We start from the raw sequence: 19,261 nt of genomic DNA, 5'->3' as shown, positions 1-19,261 counted from the left end.
AAATTAACATAGGGTAGCTTATAAACCATGATATTATGTTATTTATTACATAAGTTTTTTTTTTTGGGATGAAATACGTCTTGAGTTTATAACACAGCGTTCGTTCAGTTTTATATGTTTGACATATTTTTCGGTTAAGTTTGAGATGTTTTAGCGTTTCTAATTATTAGTCTTAAAGATTGCAAAAATGTGCTGGAGATGATCATTCTGTGAATTTAATTATTAACTTGAGTCTTAGTTAGAAAATCTCACGTGTGTATATATAACAACTGGGTTCCATAAATTTTATTCAATTATCAAGAATAACACAAATAATAATATGTGTCGTTGATGCAGTAACCCTAACTCCGTTTTAAGATATTAAAAGATACGAAAAGATTAAGAGGTCATTAATTAAGGAAATCAAGTGGTTAAATGAGATCGGAATCAAAGAAAAAGACTTCTGAACCACCGAAGAATTCGGAACTTCCGAAGTGTAGTTCAGAAGCAGGGATGAGTTTGGAGCATCCAAAAAAAAAATCGGAACGTCCGATCAAAATTAGACCATGCAGATTGTGAGGTGTCAAGAGTGCACCGAGATACGTGGAGATCGGAAGCACTGATCTTCGGAAGCTCCGAACGCAGATGTCCATTGAGGTGTCAAGAAGCAATAGTCAATAGACACGTCACTGCATGCAGAGTTCAGAACGTCCGAAGTGGAAATCGGAGCGTCCAAACTCCGCGTATAAATAGGCCATCCGAAAGTCATTTTCAAATGCACCATTCAATCCTTCTCTCTTATTCTCATTTATTCGGAGAATTTCTAGCCATATACTTGAGGGCGAGAAATAGAAGATCCCTTCCAGGATTGTAGCGAAGCTGTAATGTCCCAGAAATATATAATTTAAAAATTTATGGTATTTTGGATTTAAATTTCGAGCTTCAGATATTTAGGGACTGAATTGAAGTTGTTAAGTTTGACCAGGGACTAAATTTCAAATCTGGAATTGACTTAGTCAATTGACCAATCAATTGAGAGATATTTCTCCCCCTTAAAATTTTTTTTTCTTCCTTTCCTGGTTTAGTTGCTTGTCGTTTTGTAGATTGAACTCGGGGCCTCCACATTAAGTAGTATCAGAGCGATAAGTGTCTTGAATTGAGTTAGAAGTTTGTGAGCGGGGTAGATCGAGTTCGTTTGATTTTATTTTTTCGCATGAGATTGATTTCATTGCTTGATTAAATGAATTCTATACGAGCATGCTTTACTGCTTTAAGATTATATTTCTACTTGCTTATTCAAATTATTTGTAAAGCATGTAATATTTGAAAAGCGAATCAGAGCGATTCTTGATAAGAACTTGAGCACTATTGATCATGATGAGAACATGGTGATCAAATTTGAGATGATGAATATGATATCTTGATTATATATGTGTTGATCTCTTGTATATCATCTATTCCTCCTAGTAACAAGAAATAGGCCTTCGACAGATGAAGTCCCTCAGACTGAGCAAGGCAGTGCCGCCATTGAGCCTATGGATGTTGCTCCTACACCGATGGAGGTGTTGCTGAAAAGATTTCAATACTTAAAGCCACCGACTTTGAAAGAGAAGAAAATGCTATTGAATGTGAGAATAGTTTCTAGATGGATGACTGAATTGTACTTGGGATTAAATGATTTTGACTGTGTATTAGATTGGTATTCTGACTAAGTACAGAGTTGTGGTGGTTTAATTTCAGAGATTTAACAGATTTCGACCAGTTGTGTCATATGATTGAGACGAAATTGTAAGGATTCTTGAGTTAGGATCCTGTGATGTCGGTATTTCTATGTGTGTATTGCAGAGAGAATCGAGGACGTTATAGTCATGCTTTTAATTTTCTGAAGATGTGTTCTCATTTAGTTGATGTAATACTGATCGACGCACTTTCTTAGAAGTTTCAGATGAGATTACGGGTATGAATTTATTTTGAACTAATGAAATGAATATCACAGAAGTACCTAAAGCAGATCGTGATGAGATTCATTGATGAGACACTAATTTATTCGAGATTAAATATAAGCATGCAGAATATTTGAGAATTATTTTGCAGATTTTGGGAAATTTTGCAATTGTTTGCTATATGTTTAGATGCGAATTTTGGTTGGATAGAAATGTTTTAATCTGAGAATTCTCTTAGAGATTTGATTGATCATTATTGAGGAATTTAGATTTCATTTTCCTAGAAACCGTTGAACCAAATGATTCGATTTAGAGTACTCTATAGAACTATATTATTTTGATGCAGATATGAAATTCTAGAATTAGGCGATAGTCCTAATTGAGTAATTAAGCATTGATTGATGCTTAGTTGTTATTGTGAAGGATTGGAGAGGTGCTTTTAAGAATTCAAGAGGAGATTTCAGTAGAATGCAAAACTGAATTACTGTCTTTTGATTTGGACAGTGATAAATGATTTTTTTTTGAGATAGCGAATAGATATTGATGATTTTCTAGATGAATTGATTTAGAAAAAATCGATAATGAGTTGTTGAAGTACGAGCGAATTTGGAATGTATTTAGCTCAACGGTTAGCAAGTGAATCAGATGATGGTTGGCTAGTTAGCCGGACTTTCTTGGAGCAGTTACAAGAGAAGTATATATTGCTAGAAGCAAGAAGGGAAAAGTGTCGATCACATCTTCTATTCATTTCTCTGTATTATAGATTGATTTTCTCTCTTATTTCTTGGTGAACCATAGAGTGTATTACTGAATCAATCTGTAAACTTGAGAAAAACCATTCATGGTGGTTTGTGATCAATAAAGAAACTCAAGTGTTGTTGGTCCGTGGATATAGACATTTGTCGAACCACGTAAAAGATTGCTTGTGCTCTCATTTTTCTTTCAAGATTCATTCAATCATTCTTCTGAAAATGGTAATACGATTGGAACTCATTATGAACTAGTATCTCGTATATCTAGAGAACATTTACTTTGCTTTTAATTTTATTTCAAAAAAGGAGAGGAGTTACTAAATCATTGGTCCTACCCGTTCGTTTTGTGTCATATATATATATATATATGTTTGATAATTTTTTTTTAATATTTTAAATATAAATACACAGCACAGATACGATATCATAACAAATGAATTGTATGAATTTTTAGTGATGTGATATGCAACTATATTCATCTGAAATTAAAGGTCCAAATTTATTATTAAATTCGAAATCTAACTATAATAAACTGTTTTTAAAATATATATATAAAAACAAAAACAAAAACAAAAAAAGCGGTGGTTGTTGGTGCACAAAACTTTTCCACAACAATAGAGCGTTTAATTAGCTGACGGCGTGTCAACAGTCCATGAAGGTAGGATTCTATCATACAAACCAAAATTAATTATGAACACTTTTTTTAAAAAAAATTATAATTTAATTATAGAATTCAGCAAAAATTCGTAGTTCTAGCGGATGCTCCCCTTCTGAAATATTTTATTAATTCTTTTGATAATGTGTATATAGATCATTAATTAATGTACAAGTAATTTTCATTCTAGTCAAGAGATTTTATTTAGTGCGCATTGAAACATAATATTTGTGGACTGTGGGTTTATCGTTATATATATAAAAAATTAATTAATGTATATGTTCAAGTATATAATTCTTTGAGATAAAAAAAGTATATAATTCTAATTTTCATCTTTATTCTTTGGGATCGGAATTGTATTTGTAGTGACACGCACCGTGATCACCTACTAATCAGAAGCTTAAACATGCAATTAAATAATAAATAATCTTAATCAAAGTAACTGCGGAACCTTAAAATAAATAATACCAGGTAAGAAAAACCTATTGGTCAACCCTGCTATCCAGTCTTGGTCACCACTTTATCTCCCTGTCTTCAGGAAAACTACCTGCATCTGCCCCATGGAATAGGGCATCCAGCCAATAGAAAACAACTGGAAGTGAGTCAAATATGCTCAGTACGAGAGCATGAGTATACACTATTATATGCGCATGAATGCAAATGAACTTGTTGGAGAACGCGGCTTTCAGATCAAACAAGATTGATACCCGGTGCAGCGGAAGTTTAAAATTTTTATTATATGGAACGATTCCATATTGGGTATCAAATCTTTACGATTAAATTGTGTGTGTAAAAATTTAAATAACTATTATAAAATTTTTACCTTTAATCTCGAATCGAGATTCTGGACACCAACAGATTTCTCTGCTCTTGTTGTATCTCCCTGGAACCGATGGACGAACAGTTCTTCAATCAGGTCCACGAATAGAGATTTAATCCCTCTGATAGATTGCACTAGAAAATCTATCAGAAGTTTTCTACGAAGAGATTAACGAATTTGATTCGTTAAACCAGACTGTAATTCAAAATCACATGCTGGATTTTTCTGACCGAGAGAGGGAAGGGGGGCGGCCACACACGTTAGAAAATTACTTAGGTTTTCGAAAATTGTGACCTATTGTGTGTAATTTCTGTACTGCAATAACTTATTTATAATGTAGGCCACTAACAGCTTAGGGCCCATTAGTCATAAGTTCAGGCCCGACAAGCAAAGCCCGCATGTTCAGAAATTAATATAAAATTCATCGTGACTCCGATTGATAAACCGATTTTACCAATGTGCACAGAAACCATTTCTGCACCTTTTAAAGTCAAGATAAATTTTTCTGAATCCGAATTCAGTGATTTCCAAAAATGGCCATCCCTATGTCATTTTAGGAAATCTTACTCCTCTACTCTCAAATAAGAAGTCCAACTTCTTCGTTCATTAAATTTAACTCTTTAAATTTAACTATCTCAACGGGGATTAAAAATCCATTACACTGTGTGACCCTCAATGGTTTAGGGATACAGCTAGCCGTGGGCTCACAACTCCTTGTGACTCGGAACAACAATTTCCGACTTGCCCATCGAATCATGGTATGAGCGCCTAGCAACATCGCCCCATGATTCCCTAGGTATCACTGATAGTGCCTACAAGAACCAGTAGATTTTGGTTAGCGTACAGTACGGTCCCTTCATCCATATATCCCGATCGAATCAACAACCATTGGTATATCGAGAGTCGCTCGAGATTCGATAACTATGCAATGCATTTTGAAGATCAAATAGTGACATCGCATGTGCTACTAAGAAACCATTTCTTAAATCACATCATGTACTCTGGCCAGAGATTCGTCACACTAATATCTCCTCAGATCGCATAGGATATCCACACTCGCAAGTATGTGGTGAATCCTTGACAACAAAGCATCGACTCCTACATGTGTTGTAACTGTACCCAATCCCGACACCTGATGACCCCAATAGAGTCGGTAAACGAGTCAAAGCACAGTACTAGCATATAGAGTCTCAATGATGTCTCAAGTAATAAGGACTAATGGTGTACAACCAAAACCGCGGACTTTATCCACTCGATAAGTGATAACCACTTGGAAAGTCCGGATAGGGTAGTTCGATCATTCATCATATGAATATCCATTTGCATGCTTTGAACATCTCTATGTTCCTTACCAATGAAACGTGGTACTCCGCATCGCAAATGCTAGTCTCAAACTCGAGCGATCCTTATCCTTATTATCGGACGGCTCAATCGACTAGGAACAGTTTAGAATATACAGTGACTATAAGATGTGTTTCATGATAGACATCTCCATGTTCTACCACATCTTACATACACTATAGTATATTCAAGGTCTTTATCAAAACAACAATAGTATATCACAATATAACAATATGAAGAAAGATAAAGTCATTGCCATTAATAAAAGTGTAAATTATATTAAACAAAAGATTGTTTATACAAAGATTCATCAAAGCCCTTAGCCACAAGTTGGCTCACCGGGCACCCACTCTTTCAATCTCCCACTTGCCCTATAGCCAACTAGTCATACTACGTAGACCCATTGCTTCGCGATGTTTGTCAAATAATGGTCCTGGCAAGGGCTTAGTAAGTGGATCAGCGATATTGTCTGCAGAGGCCACTCTTTCGACAGTAATGTCTCCTCTTTCCACAATCTCCCGGATGATGTGGTATTTCCTCAGTACGTGTTTGGATCTTTGATGAGACCTTGGTTCCTTTGCCTGAGCAACGGCACCCGTGTTGTCACAGTACACCGGGACTGGACCAACAACTTCAGGAATGACGCCCAACTCTTGGACGAAATTCCTCATCCAAACGGCCTCTTTAGCAGCAGCTGATGCTGCAATGTATTCAGCTTCAGTGGTGGAATCCGCTGTGGTGTCCTGCTTGGAACTCTTCCAAGAGACAGCACCGCCATTGAGCATGAACACAAATCCAGAGGTTGACTTCGAGTCATCCACGTCACTTTGGAAGCTAGAGTCGGTATAGCCTTCCAATTTTAGTTCTCTTCCTCCATATACCATGAACATATTCTTAGTCCTTCGTAAGTACTTAAGAATGTCCTTCACGGCTTTCCAATGCATTTGACCGGGATTAGCTTGATATCTGCTCGTGACACTCAGAGCAAATGCTACATCCGGTCTGGTAGATATCATCCCATACATGATACTACCTATGGCTGACGCATATGGTACATGTGTCATTTTCTCTATCTCTTCATCAGTCTTGGGACACATAGACTTGGATAGAGAAACTCCATGACACATGGGTAGATGTCCTCTCTTGGACCCATCCATTGAAAACCGTTTCAATATGGTGTCGATGTAGGTTGATTGAGTGAGTCCTATCATTCTCTTAGATCTATCTCTATAGATCTGTATCCCAAGAATATAGGATGCCTCACCCAAATCCTTCATCGAGAATCTACCTGATAACCATATCTTTGTTGACTGCAACATCCCTACATCATTCCCAATGAGTAGGATGTCATCAACATAAAGTACTAAGAATGTCACGGCATCCTTAACTACTTTCTTGTACACGCATGGTTCCTCCGGATTCTTGATGAAACCAAAATCTTTTATTGTTTCATCAAATTTTTGGTTCCAACTTCTTGATGCTTGTTTTAGACCATAAATTGATCTCTGAAGCTTGCATACCTTATGCTCGCTTCCCATGGATGTGAACCCCTAAGGCTGCTTCATATAGATTTCTTCCTTAATGTCTCCATTAAGAAAAGCAGTCTTCACATCCATTTGCCATATCTCATAGTCATACCATGCAGCTATGGCAATAAGGATTCTTATGGACTTGAACATTGCAACTGGTGAAAAGGTTTCATCATAGTCAACTCCTTGTCTTTGAGTATAACCTTTCGCCACCAATCGCGCCTTGTAGGTCAATACCTTACCATCAGGCCCAAGCTTTCTCTTGTAGATCCATTTACACCCTATTGGAACAATTCCATCGGGAGGATCTACTAAAGACCAAACTTGGTTTGTATGCATCGAATCTATTTCCGACTGCACAGCTTCAAGCCATAAATTTGAATCCGCATCAGAAATTGCTTCCTTGAAGTTTCTTGGATCACATCCAACATCGGGTTCACCTTGATCCCCTTCAAGAAGAAGACCATATCGAATAGGAGGTCTAGAAGTCCTTTCGGATCTTCTAGGTATAGGCGTGTCCAGCAATGGTTCCTGAGGTGTAGGATCGTTATTTTGTATTTCGGGTTCTTCTCGAATTTCTTCGAGTTCCATCATCTCGCCTTTCTTATCCAATAAGAACTCCTTCTCCAAGAAGGTGACATTCCTTGAAACAAACACCTTTGTTTCAGCAGGATAATAGAAATAATATCCGATTGAATTCTTCGGATACCCTACAAAATAACATAAGCTGGATCGACTATCCAACTTATCTCCCACTGTCCGCTTCACGTAAGCAGGACATCCCCAAATCCTCAAGTACGAATACTTAGGAGCTTTGCAATTCCATAACTCGTATGGTGTTTTGTCCACTGCTTTAGTGTGGACGTTGTTCAACAACAATACCGCCGTTTCAAGTGCATAGCCCCAAAACGAAGGTGGAAGCTCAGTGAAGCTCATCATGGATCGAACCATGTCCAACAAAGTTCGATTACGACGCTCCGATACACCATTCAGCTGTGGTGTCATAGGAGGAGTCCACTGAGAGAGAATCCCATTCTCTTTCAGATAGTCCAAAAACTCGGTACTCAAGTATTCTCCACCTCGATCCGATCGAAGTGCTTTAATACTTTTACCTAGCTTGTTTTCTACTTCAGCCTTGAATTCTTTGAACTTTTCAAATGCTTCAGACTTATATTTCATTAAATATAAATACTCATACCTTGAATAATCATCAGTAAAGGTAATGAAGTAGGTGTGGCCATATTGAGTCCCAACTCTAAATGGACCACAAACATCTGTATGGATCAAATCCAACAGATTTTGACTACGCTCAGGTTTTCCCTTAAAAGGAGATTTAGTCATTTTTCCTTTTAGGCAGGATTCACAAGTAGGTAGAGAGTTAATATCAGACATATCAAACATGCCCTCTCCCACTAGCTTGTTCATCCTCCTTGAGGAAATATGACCTAGCCTAGCGTGCCAAAGGTTTGCCGGGTTTTGGCTATCGATTTTCCTTTTGTTTGTTGTTGCCGGTTTATCAACATAATTTATTGGAACGTCTTTTAGTTTTAAGTTGTATAGATCGTTTTCAAGTTGTCCATTTCCAATTAAACATTCATTCTTGTAAATATTGCAAATCCCATTCACAAAATTGCAAGAATAACCATCTCTATCAAGCATAGAAACAGAAATAATGTTTTTAATTAAATCTGGAACAAATAAAACATCTCTTAAAAGTAACTTAAAACCGTTCTGCAAAATTAAATAAACATCTCCCACGGCTTTTGCTTCAACTCTGGAACCATTTCCGAGCCTCAGCTGGGTCTCACCCATCCTAAGCCTGCGACTTCTTGTCATCACCTGCAAATCATTGCAAATGTGAGATCCACATCCGGTATCCAATACCCAAGAAGTAGTATTAAGTGAAACATTTATTTCAATATAGAACATACCCTTTGCAGTTCGCAACTGCTCTAGATATTCCTTGCAGTTACGCTTCCAATGACCGGGCTTCTTGCAGTAATGGCAAACATCCTTGGATTTTTCCATGTTTGAAGCCTTTGTCTTGTACTTCTTCTCGGGTTCGACTTTCTTGGGTGGGGCAGAACGTTTCTTACCCTTTGTACTTGGCCCCTTCTTAGCAGAAGAAGAGGAGCCCACCAAGAAAGCCGGTTTATCCTTCTTTAATGTGGATTCATATGTCACAAGCATATTGACCATCTCTTCAAGGGAGGCCTCTATCTTGTTCATATTGAAATTTACCACAAATCCGTCAAACGAAGAAGGAAGAGACAGAAGTAGTAAGTCCACGTTGAGTTCATGCTCCAAAACCAAATCAAGGGTTACCAACTTCTGTATGAGCCAAATCACTCGTACCCCATGATCACGGACCGAAGTCCCTTCACGCATGCGACACGTCATTAGCTCCTTTACAGTAGCGAACCTTTCAGCCCTCGATTGAGCCCCAAAAAGTTCCTTGAGTTGAACGTGAATGTCAGCAGCATTCACGGTGTCCTCAAATCGCCTCTGGAGTTCATCAGACATCGAGGCTTGCATATAGCATTTGGTCTTGATATCATGGTCCCACCATGTATCAAGTTTGGCTAACTCCTCCGGACTTACGTCAGCTGGTGCTTCCTTCGGAGGAGATTTCTCTAACACGTAGAGCATTTTCTCCGAAGTCAAGACAATCTTCAACTTACGGAACCATTCCGTATAGTTTGCGCCAGTCAACTTATTTTGTTCGAGGATCGAGAAAAGTGGATTACGCGAATTCATTGTATGAAATACTGAAAAGAAACAGACAAATATCAGTGATTGTTTAAGCAATTTACTAAGACATAAAATAGGCGAAATTTATTTTATGAATCTCACTCCCACTATTTTAACGATTTCACTACCCTCTAGTGAAAACGGGAAACTGTTTTCCTTAGTGAGAACATGGAGTCCAATTGACAAACTTATAGTCCCGAATAATATCAGCCAACCATAATTTTCAAAAGGTAGAGCCCAATTGCTTCCAAAGCAACCTCCACGTTTTTACCTCATGTCCAATAAGGGCCCAATAATATGACGCCGATTATTGTGACATGTCAAGATGACCCATCAATATTAAGTTGTGATGGACGGTCGCCATGTGGATCCTCCAATAATATGAGCCGATCCCATGGGAGTTCCACCCAACTTACAACATGTGTCGATCCAATGTACAGCTTTCCGACGAACGGGCCCCCCCAATAATATGAGCCGGACCGTATCCGCGGGTAGCATCTCATACATTGATCGTTGATGGAAGGTAGGAACATTTAAACAAATTTAAATTTCCTTTATTTATCTTGATATCAATTTTAAATCATATTTAAAATGAGGGATTTTTAATTATAAAAATTTGTCTCATCATTTTTTAAAATTTTGTATGCTTGTCGGATTCACACAATTTTGTCTAAAACATGCATACAACTATAATATCACATATTATATAGGATGATCGATTCCATTTCTAATCGACCTGTGGTTGCCAATCACGAGTCTTAGTCCAATCCTAGGTAATATGCAGTATGAAATGCAATCCTATTACATTTGCTTCCAATTTACATTTCTTCTGTCTTTATTGTCTGCTGGGCCCACCTCCATCTTCAAATCTTGATCTCCCACTAAATCTAATGTATTTACAATAAATAACAATAACAAGTAGGGGATACATTTTAAGGGGTGGGAACGGGCCATAAACCAAGCCCACTTTTATTACATATGACATTCATATTGGGCCATAAACCAGGCCCATTAATAAAACCAACAACAATAAAACAAATGTAAATTCCTAACATACACCTACAAAATTGGTCATGACAATCGATCATCCTTATCCAATAACATTTAATTCAAAATTAATTTATTGGATAACATGCAATGGCAATTTAAATTTAAAAAGATAAAATCATATCTCATACATAAAATCTTATTTTACATATAAAATCATATTTTATCTTTTTATCAAATAAAATCATATTTTATCTATAAAATCCAATTTTATACATAAAATCATATTTTACTCAATATATCCATAAGATCATATCTTATCATCAATTGTACCAAAAATTAATTAATTTCAAAATTCAATTAAAGGATAAAATATTAAAATTTTCCAAAAATTCAAATTTATCCAAAAATCAATTTTAAAATTTTCGGACTCGAACAATTCGATCCGACGCCTCGTGGACCAATCAAAACAACTTTCGATCGGACCAAAATAGAATTTTAACATATTAAAATTTAATTTAAAAAATTAAAAATAATTTTTCCCGCGGCCCGCCCGGGACGTTCCCGGGCCGGGCAGCCCGGCTGCCCCTAGGGCAGCGACGATCGCTGCCCTGGGCAGCGCCGAGCGCTGCCCTGCGCAGCGCCGTGCGCCGCCCTGTGCAGCGCCCAGCGCTGCGCAGGGCAGCGACCATCGATTTATTTTGTTTCAAAAACCGAGGCCTAAAAAATTTTTGTACAATCGATTAATTTAATCGCTTGATCTGAGCAACCTGGCTTTGATACCACTGTTGGAGAACGCGGCTTTCAGATCAAACAAGATTGATACCCGGTGCAGCGGAAGTTTAAAATTTTTATTATATGGAACGATTCCATATTGGGTATCAAATCTTTACGATTAAATTGTGTGTGTAAAAATTTAAATAACTATTATAAAATTTTTACCTTTAATCTCGAATCGAGATTCTGGACACCAACAGATTTCTCTGCTCTTGTTGTATCTCCCTGGAACCGATGGACGAACAGTTCTTCAATCAGGTCCACGAATAGAGATTTAATCCCTCTGATAGATTGCACTAGAAAATCTATCAGAAGTTTTCTACGAAGAGATTAACGAATTTGATTCGTTAAACCAGACTGTAATTCAAAATCACAGGCTGGATTTTTCTGACCGAGAGAGGGAAGGGGGGCGGCCACACACGTTAGAAAATTACTTAGGTTTTCGAAAATTGTGACCTATTGTGTGTAATTTCTGTACTGCAATAACTTATTTATAATGTAGGCCACTAACAGCTTAGGGCCCATTAGTCATAAGTTCAGACCCGACAAGCAAAGCCCGCATGTTCAGAAATTAATATAAAATTCATCGTGACTCCGATTGATAAACCGATTTTACCAATGTGCACAGAAACCATTTCTGCACCTTTTAAAGTCAAGATAAATTTTTTTGAATCCGAATTCAGTGATTTCCAAAAATGGCCATCCCTATGTCATTTTCGGAAATCTTACTCCTCTACTCTCAAATAAGAAGTCCAACTTCTTCGTTCATTAAATTTAACTCTTTAAATTTAACTATCTCAACGGGGATTAAAAATCCATTACACTGTGTGACCCTCAATGGTTCAGGGATACAGCTAGCCGTGGGCTCACAACTCCTTGTGACTCGGAACAACAATTTCCGACTTGCCCATCGAATCATGGTATGAGCGCCTAGCAACATCGCCCCATGATTCCCTAGGTATCACTGATAGTGCCTACAAGAACCAGTAGATTTTGGTTAGCGTACAGTACGGTCCCTTCATCCATATATCCCGATCGAATCAACAACCATTGGTATATCGAGAGTCGCTCGAGATTCGATAACTATGCAATGCATCTTGAAGATCAAATAGTGACATCGCATGTGCTACTAAGAAACCATTTCTTAAATCACATCATGTACTCTGGCCAGAGATTCGTCACACTAATATCTCCTCAGATCGCATAGGATATCCACACTCGCAAGTATGTGGTGAATCCTTGACAACAAAGTATCGACTCCTACATGTGTTGTAACTGTACCCAATTCCGACACCTGATGACCCCAATAGAGTCGGTAAACGAGTCAAAGCACAGTACTAGCATATAGAGTCTCAATGATGTCTCAAGTAATAAGGACTAATGGTGTACAACCAAAACCGCGGACTTTATCCACTCGATAAGTGATAACCACTTGGAAAGTCCGGATAGGGTAGTTCGATCATTCATCATATGAATATCCATTTGCATGCTTTGAACATCTATATGTTCCTTACTAATGAAACGTGGTACTCCGCATCGCAAATGCTAGTCTCAAACTCGAGCGATCCTTATCATTATTATCGGACGGCTCAATCGACTAGGAACAGTTTAGAATATACAGTGACTATAAGATGTGTTTCATGATAGACATCTCCATGTTCTACCACATCTTACATACACTATAGTATATTCAAGGTCTTTATCAAAACAACAATAGTATATCACAATATAACAATATGAAGAAAGATAAAGTCATTGCCATTAATAAAAGTGTAAATTATATTAAACAAAAGATTGTTTATACAAAGAGTCATCAAAGCCCTTAGCCACAAGTTGGCTCACCGGGCACCCACTCTTTGAGAACTGAGTACCAAGACACTCAGGTCAAGAAACAAGCTCATAGACCGGGCCCAGGGTATATAGCACGCTACGCCATTGCCTCAGGAGGTGGCTCATATACCCAGTAGATAATGGTGACCTGATACTAGTAAATGTGTCCAACCAACATGGTGACCTGACACAAGACTTACGTATCCAACCATCCACAAACTCATAGGGTGAGCACCCTACTAAAGGATACCTCTAAGGTAAAGGCTCAATATGCTCATGTATGCAACATACAGTCATGACATGCTGTATATAAAGGCATATAAAACTTTCAATCACATATTCCATGCAAACACATAATACATGCATACTCAATTTGGATATCTCGAATAATACTTCTGTACCTTACTAAGGCAGATCCTAGAAGCTCCCCCTCTAGATCCAAGCCTACCATGCAGCACTACAATGCATAAATACCATGCATTATCTATGATTCTAAACATCACCTACTAGACTCTAAAAGGCTTAATTAAACTATAGCCTACTCCCTATTTACTATAGGAAACCAAAGCCATACCTTCGTCCATCGTCAGCCCGCTGATGTCGCATGCCCTAGAGCCTAGGCATAGCCTAGCTACGACTCTTGGACGCCTTGCCAGAGCTCCGCCGCCTGGCCGCTACTATGGAAACTATTCGTAATATAAAAACTACTACCTACTCCAACTCTTAAATAAGAGTACCCAAAAGCTCTTAAAATTGAGCTAACATGGGCCGAGGAGAGGTTCGATTTGCATCTCTTATGTGAGCCCTCGGACCCCTATTTATAGACAACGTTCGGACGGTCCGATCTCTGCATGATATCCACGTCGCATGCATGCATGTTCGGACGGTCCGATCCTTCTTCGGATCATCCGATCTCTTACTTCTGATACACCTGTACAACCCTTCTTGACACTTGTCCTGGTGACACATCAGACGGTCCGATCTTTGCCTTCGGATCATCCGATCTAGCCATGTGACGTCAGTCATGACGTTATCTCTTACACAAGATTGAGACACCTGTCCCTAGGTGAGTTCGGACCGTCCGATCTCACCAACCTCCAAACACGTGTCTCCGAAGTCCCTTGGGTGCGGACCCTCGGAACTGCCCGAGCCCAAATGAGCCCATTAAGATTTTTTGAGATTCTGTACCCAATTCCTTGGTTCGGATGATCGAATTCAAATCCCTTAAGAATATCTAAATATGATTATCAACTTAATCTTGTAAAATGGAACTGGGCTATTACATTCTCCCACTACTTAAGATATTTCGTCCTCGAAAGTTCTTAAGTATTGAATGCAGTTATCACTCAATAAACATCTTTTATTCAGACTTAACATTTTACAAGATACAACTGAAATGCAACAATTTTCAAAGCAACTCCGAACAATTGTACGCATACTGATCTCACGTTCCCAAGTGGCTTCTTTAGTACCTTGGTACAGCCACTGAACTGGAGTAAGAGAAATGATTCTAGTTGCATGAACTATATCTCATGTCACTTTCCATTAATCAATAATCTCTAGGGATATCTTTCTGGTAAATCAACTGTATCAATCCTCGGTGCAATTAATTCCGATTCCTCAACCTGTCGCTCCCCCACTTCTTTCCAGAATAGTGGAGTATGACATCAACGTTCGTACAACGCCTCGAATGATGTCACACCATTACTGTTGTACGCGAAATCATTCAGTGGTAACTAATCTTGCCACGTTGGACCAAAATCCAAAAGCTGAACTGGTATATTTCTTGGAAACAACAACGTCTTTCTCTGACTGCCTCAGACGATAGTCACAAATAGTCACTGAAACTAAACTTGCACCAGTTTAACTGACTATTTCAAAGCAAACATGAACACCTAAGTTGTGGGGCCTCGTGTTGCTAATCAAATCTTGGGGCAATTAATCATTAAACATGATTAATAAATAAAGGATAAAAAATAAATAGAACTTTTTTTTTAAACAAGGGGTGTGCTCGGTCGGTCAAAAACCGCCGATCAAGCGCCCCTGTTTTTCCTCAAAAAAGTAGGCCAGATTTCGGAGCTGCGCTCGGTCTGCCAAAATCAGCGGCTCGGGCGCTTCCTGGGCATAAACATGCCCTATTCATCTACAGCAAAACTTGATCCTTCAACTCTTTTCAATTCATGGTTTATCAAGTTCCATCTCGGAAATTAAATCTCTAATTTTCATAAATTATCCAATTGATATTTTCCCAAATTCAAAATTTAAATCTCAATTCCATAATTCATAACTTAATCTTTTAGGGCCTTACATAAGTGCTCAACTTTCACTATCCAAGTGAATTCTGATACTGTTGAATTCACGCTGTAACTTAGCAGGTTCATGACATCTGTCAATCACTAACTACATAAATCATTTGATAGGTCTCAAACTCTTCTGATGCAAAATATTCCTAGTCAGGAAGCATTTATCCCATCACATTTATTATCGACCAATAAGATCAAGTATCCTTTCAAAGTTATGAAACTGACACCAAATTATACTTTATCGTAACTGTTGCAATGATCTCTAGACTGAGTAAATTTTCTATTTCCTCTGAAGTACAAAAGACTTCCAGAATATCATTGGAAATATACTCCCCCATGTCTAGTATTGATCACAGTTCCCGTTTTCGAGTATAAGTCATGGTACCAAAATTTGGTAGCGCTAAGTCGTGTCACGCCCAAATTACCCAACTCAAATCAGATAACAAAATATGCAGTAGTGTGAGTAGGGATCGTTCCCACGAGGAAAGTAAAATTTAAATAGTGTTCTTAAAATACAGAAAAATAATAAAAGGGTTTTTTTTTTAATTTTACTAACTCCTATGCAAGAATTAAAATAAGAAAGATCAATAAACTAACGAAACTTGGTATCGGTCGACTACACCCTTGAAATTATTCATTCGATCATTGATTCCCTAAAAATAATTAATTCACATTGAATATTCATAATTGGAAATTTAATTCTTTTTTCACCTTAATTTTAGTTAACTAGACACCAGTGTTCTAAGTTAACCCTTACCCCATAAATTAACCCAGTACCAGCGATTAGATTTAAATCCACGGCACCATTCAAATGAGTAAAACTGATGAATCTAGACAACACAAATACCAACGATTGTATTTAGCCTAGTCAATTGTTGTTCCTACGATTTAACAAATTCAACAGCAGAAAATATTAATCATAGTTGCTTCAAAAATAAGATGATTCAAACAATTACAGATTTGAATTCTAATTTAGTAATAGATTGTATAGCAAAATCCTAAGGTGATCAATCCTAAAATCTCACATACAAGCATGTCAATCAATCCAAAAAAACTCTTGATACGCAATTTGGAATTAAACAATAGAAAACTGAATCTCACAAATAAAATAACTCAAGGGTTTGTCTTCCTCGACCAAGTTCTAAAACTTAGCCACAAATATTCATGAATTTTTTATAAAAATTCATGAAATAAAATTAAATCTAAGAAAAGAGAGAAGAAACCTAGCCGCCAAGAGAATTCTTTCGCGTTCCAGCCGTCCAAAGATCTTCAGAATGATTCCCAAGACTCTAAAATTCGAGATATATCTTTTAATTAAGGCTAGAGTCCTTAAAAATAAAAATTTCTAAATTAAAGATTTTTTCCCGAACAACCCGTCTCGCTCGATCGGTTGAATTATGCGGATCGAGCGAGCATATTTTTCCAATCCTACTATTTTCACAATTCTTGGCACCATTCGATCGGTGAAATGTTGAGGATCGAGCGGTAGCAACTCTGCCTCCAATTTCTTCGCACACAAGACCTGCGCAAACAACATCTTCCCATGCGCGATAGCGCAAGTCAAAAGATTTTCATGCGCAGATACCAAGCGCAAACGCGCTTCCTTCATCTTTCTTCAATAGCGCATCATGTTGTGCAAATGCGCTTGATTCTTCCTTGTTTTCACTACTTGTTGTGCAAACAACATGTGCAAACCTTCATCCGCGCTCCATTCTTGTGCAGATCAGAGCTCTTGTTTCTTTTCTTCTTCAACTTGCAGCTCATTTCCTTCTTTTCCTAAATCAAAACAAAAACATTCATTAGGAACTATACGATGAATTTAATCAATGCACACTCTCCTAATCACACCAATTAACACACAAAAATATAGGAAAATATCATCACATCAAACTTCCCCATACTTAATCCTTGCTTTCCCTCGAGCAACACAAAACCAATAATAAGTTCGAGCTCATAATTCATAAAAAAAATAACCACGCTCTTCACATTTGTGCCTCAGGAATAAACTCAATGCATGATCAAGAAAGACGTTAAAATGCTAACAACGGAACAAGTTCAATATCCAAACATTTCAACTCGAGATATAGCCCCGAACGCGTGTGTGTGTGTGTTTGATCATTAGCAAGTGTCATACACACTTCACAGATCCATTCAATATAAAACCCCACAATAGCTCAATTTACATGCCAACAAATCAAATTAAACCATTGAGAAATTTTATAGTCTTTTCACTTGTCTGAGTAATTGCACCCGGTTATCCTCAACTCCATATATTCCCCTCCATATTTAGCTCTTGGAATTTATAGGACTAGAATTTCAATCCTCATTCCAATGCCTCCCCTCACCTTACTAACTCCATTCTTTACTCTTTTTTTTTTCTTTTTTCGATTCAGCTCAAAAGGAAGGTTGATAGGCTAGCGACTTCCTAAGAATATCACAAGGCTCACACAACCTTCACTATGTCATACAAAATTCATAAGCTATGACTCATGCGTGCTAAATAATATTCAAGAACCACATCAAAGTCTAATTTGCATTGGAGATCAAAGTGTTCCAAGGTTAGCAAATCATCTATTTTCAAAAGCATGCATGTCATCAATTAGATATCACCATGGGCTTGCGAATTTCAACAGTCAAATTCATCACAAACTATGAGCTCTTAAATTTTTTTTTTCAAAAATTGGCTAAATTCTCTCAATGACTGGCTAAGTCCTCTCCCCCATACTTAAAATCTTACATTGTCCCCAATGTAAAAAAAAAAAATGCAAAACAAAAACAAAAAAAAATACTAAGAATGAAAAGAAATACTCCCCTTGGGTTGCCTCCCATGCAGCGTCTCTGTTTACAGTCGTCGGCCCGAATCTATGCTTCAGTTTCTCAAGGTGGTTCATATCTGGTTCACTTGTCCCCACCTTCACCCACTTGAGAAATTTTCCAGTTAATTTCGTCCCATGCTTCCTCTATTTTGATTTCTTGGGGATTCCTTTTAATCGACCCGGAGGAAGTTTCGGCTCAGTTTTAGATGCCTGCAAATCAGAAGGAAAAAATTTAGCATTAGAATTCTCAGCAGGTCTTACAACAATCTCCTTCAACTTATCCTCAATTACAAACTTCTTTTTTCCTTGTGATAAGTGATCATTGACATCAAGAATATTAACAGGACTTTCACAACTAGGATTTTTCAGGGTATCAAAAATATTAAACTTAGCAATTTCCCCATAAAATTCCATAGTGAGAGTACCAGTATCAACATCTATGATAGACTTTGAAGTTTTCAAAAATGGTCTCCCGAGCAAAGTTGGGCTATTCAAATCATTATTTTTTATATCAAGTACATAGAAATCAGCAGAAAAAATCAAATAGCCAACTTGCACAAGAACATCCTCTATCACTCCTCTAGGAAAATTAGTAGATTTATCGGCCATCTGAACAACAATTTCAGTTTTATTTCAAGGCCCTAAGTTTAAGGAAGCATAAACAGAGTATGACATGACATTAATCGATGCTTCTAAATCTAGCATGGCCGTATCAAGCTGAACATCTCCTATCTTACAAGGAATCGAAAACATACCTGGGTCCTTGCATTTTGTAGGT

Source organism: Henckelia pumila, chromosome 4, assembly GCF_033568475.1.
Source record: "Henckelia pumila isolate YLH828 chromosome 4, ASM3356847v2, whole genome shotgun sequence".
Classification (NCBI taxonomy): Eukaryota; Viridiplantae; Streptophyta; class Magnoliopsida; order Lamiales; family Gesneriaceae; genus Henckelia; species Henckelia pumila.
Note: the sequence above shows the minus strand (reverse complement) of the source record.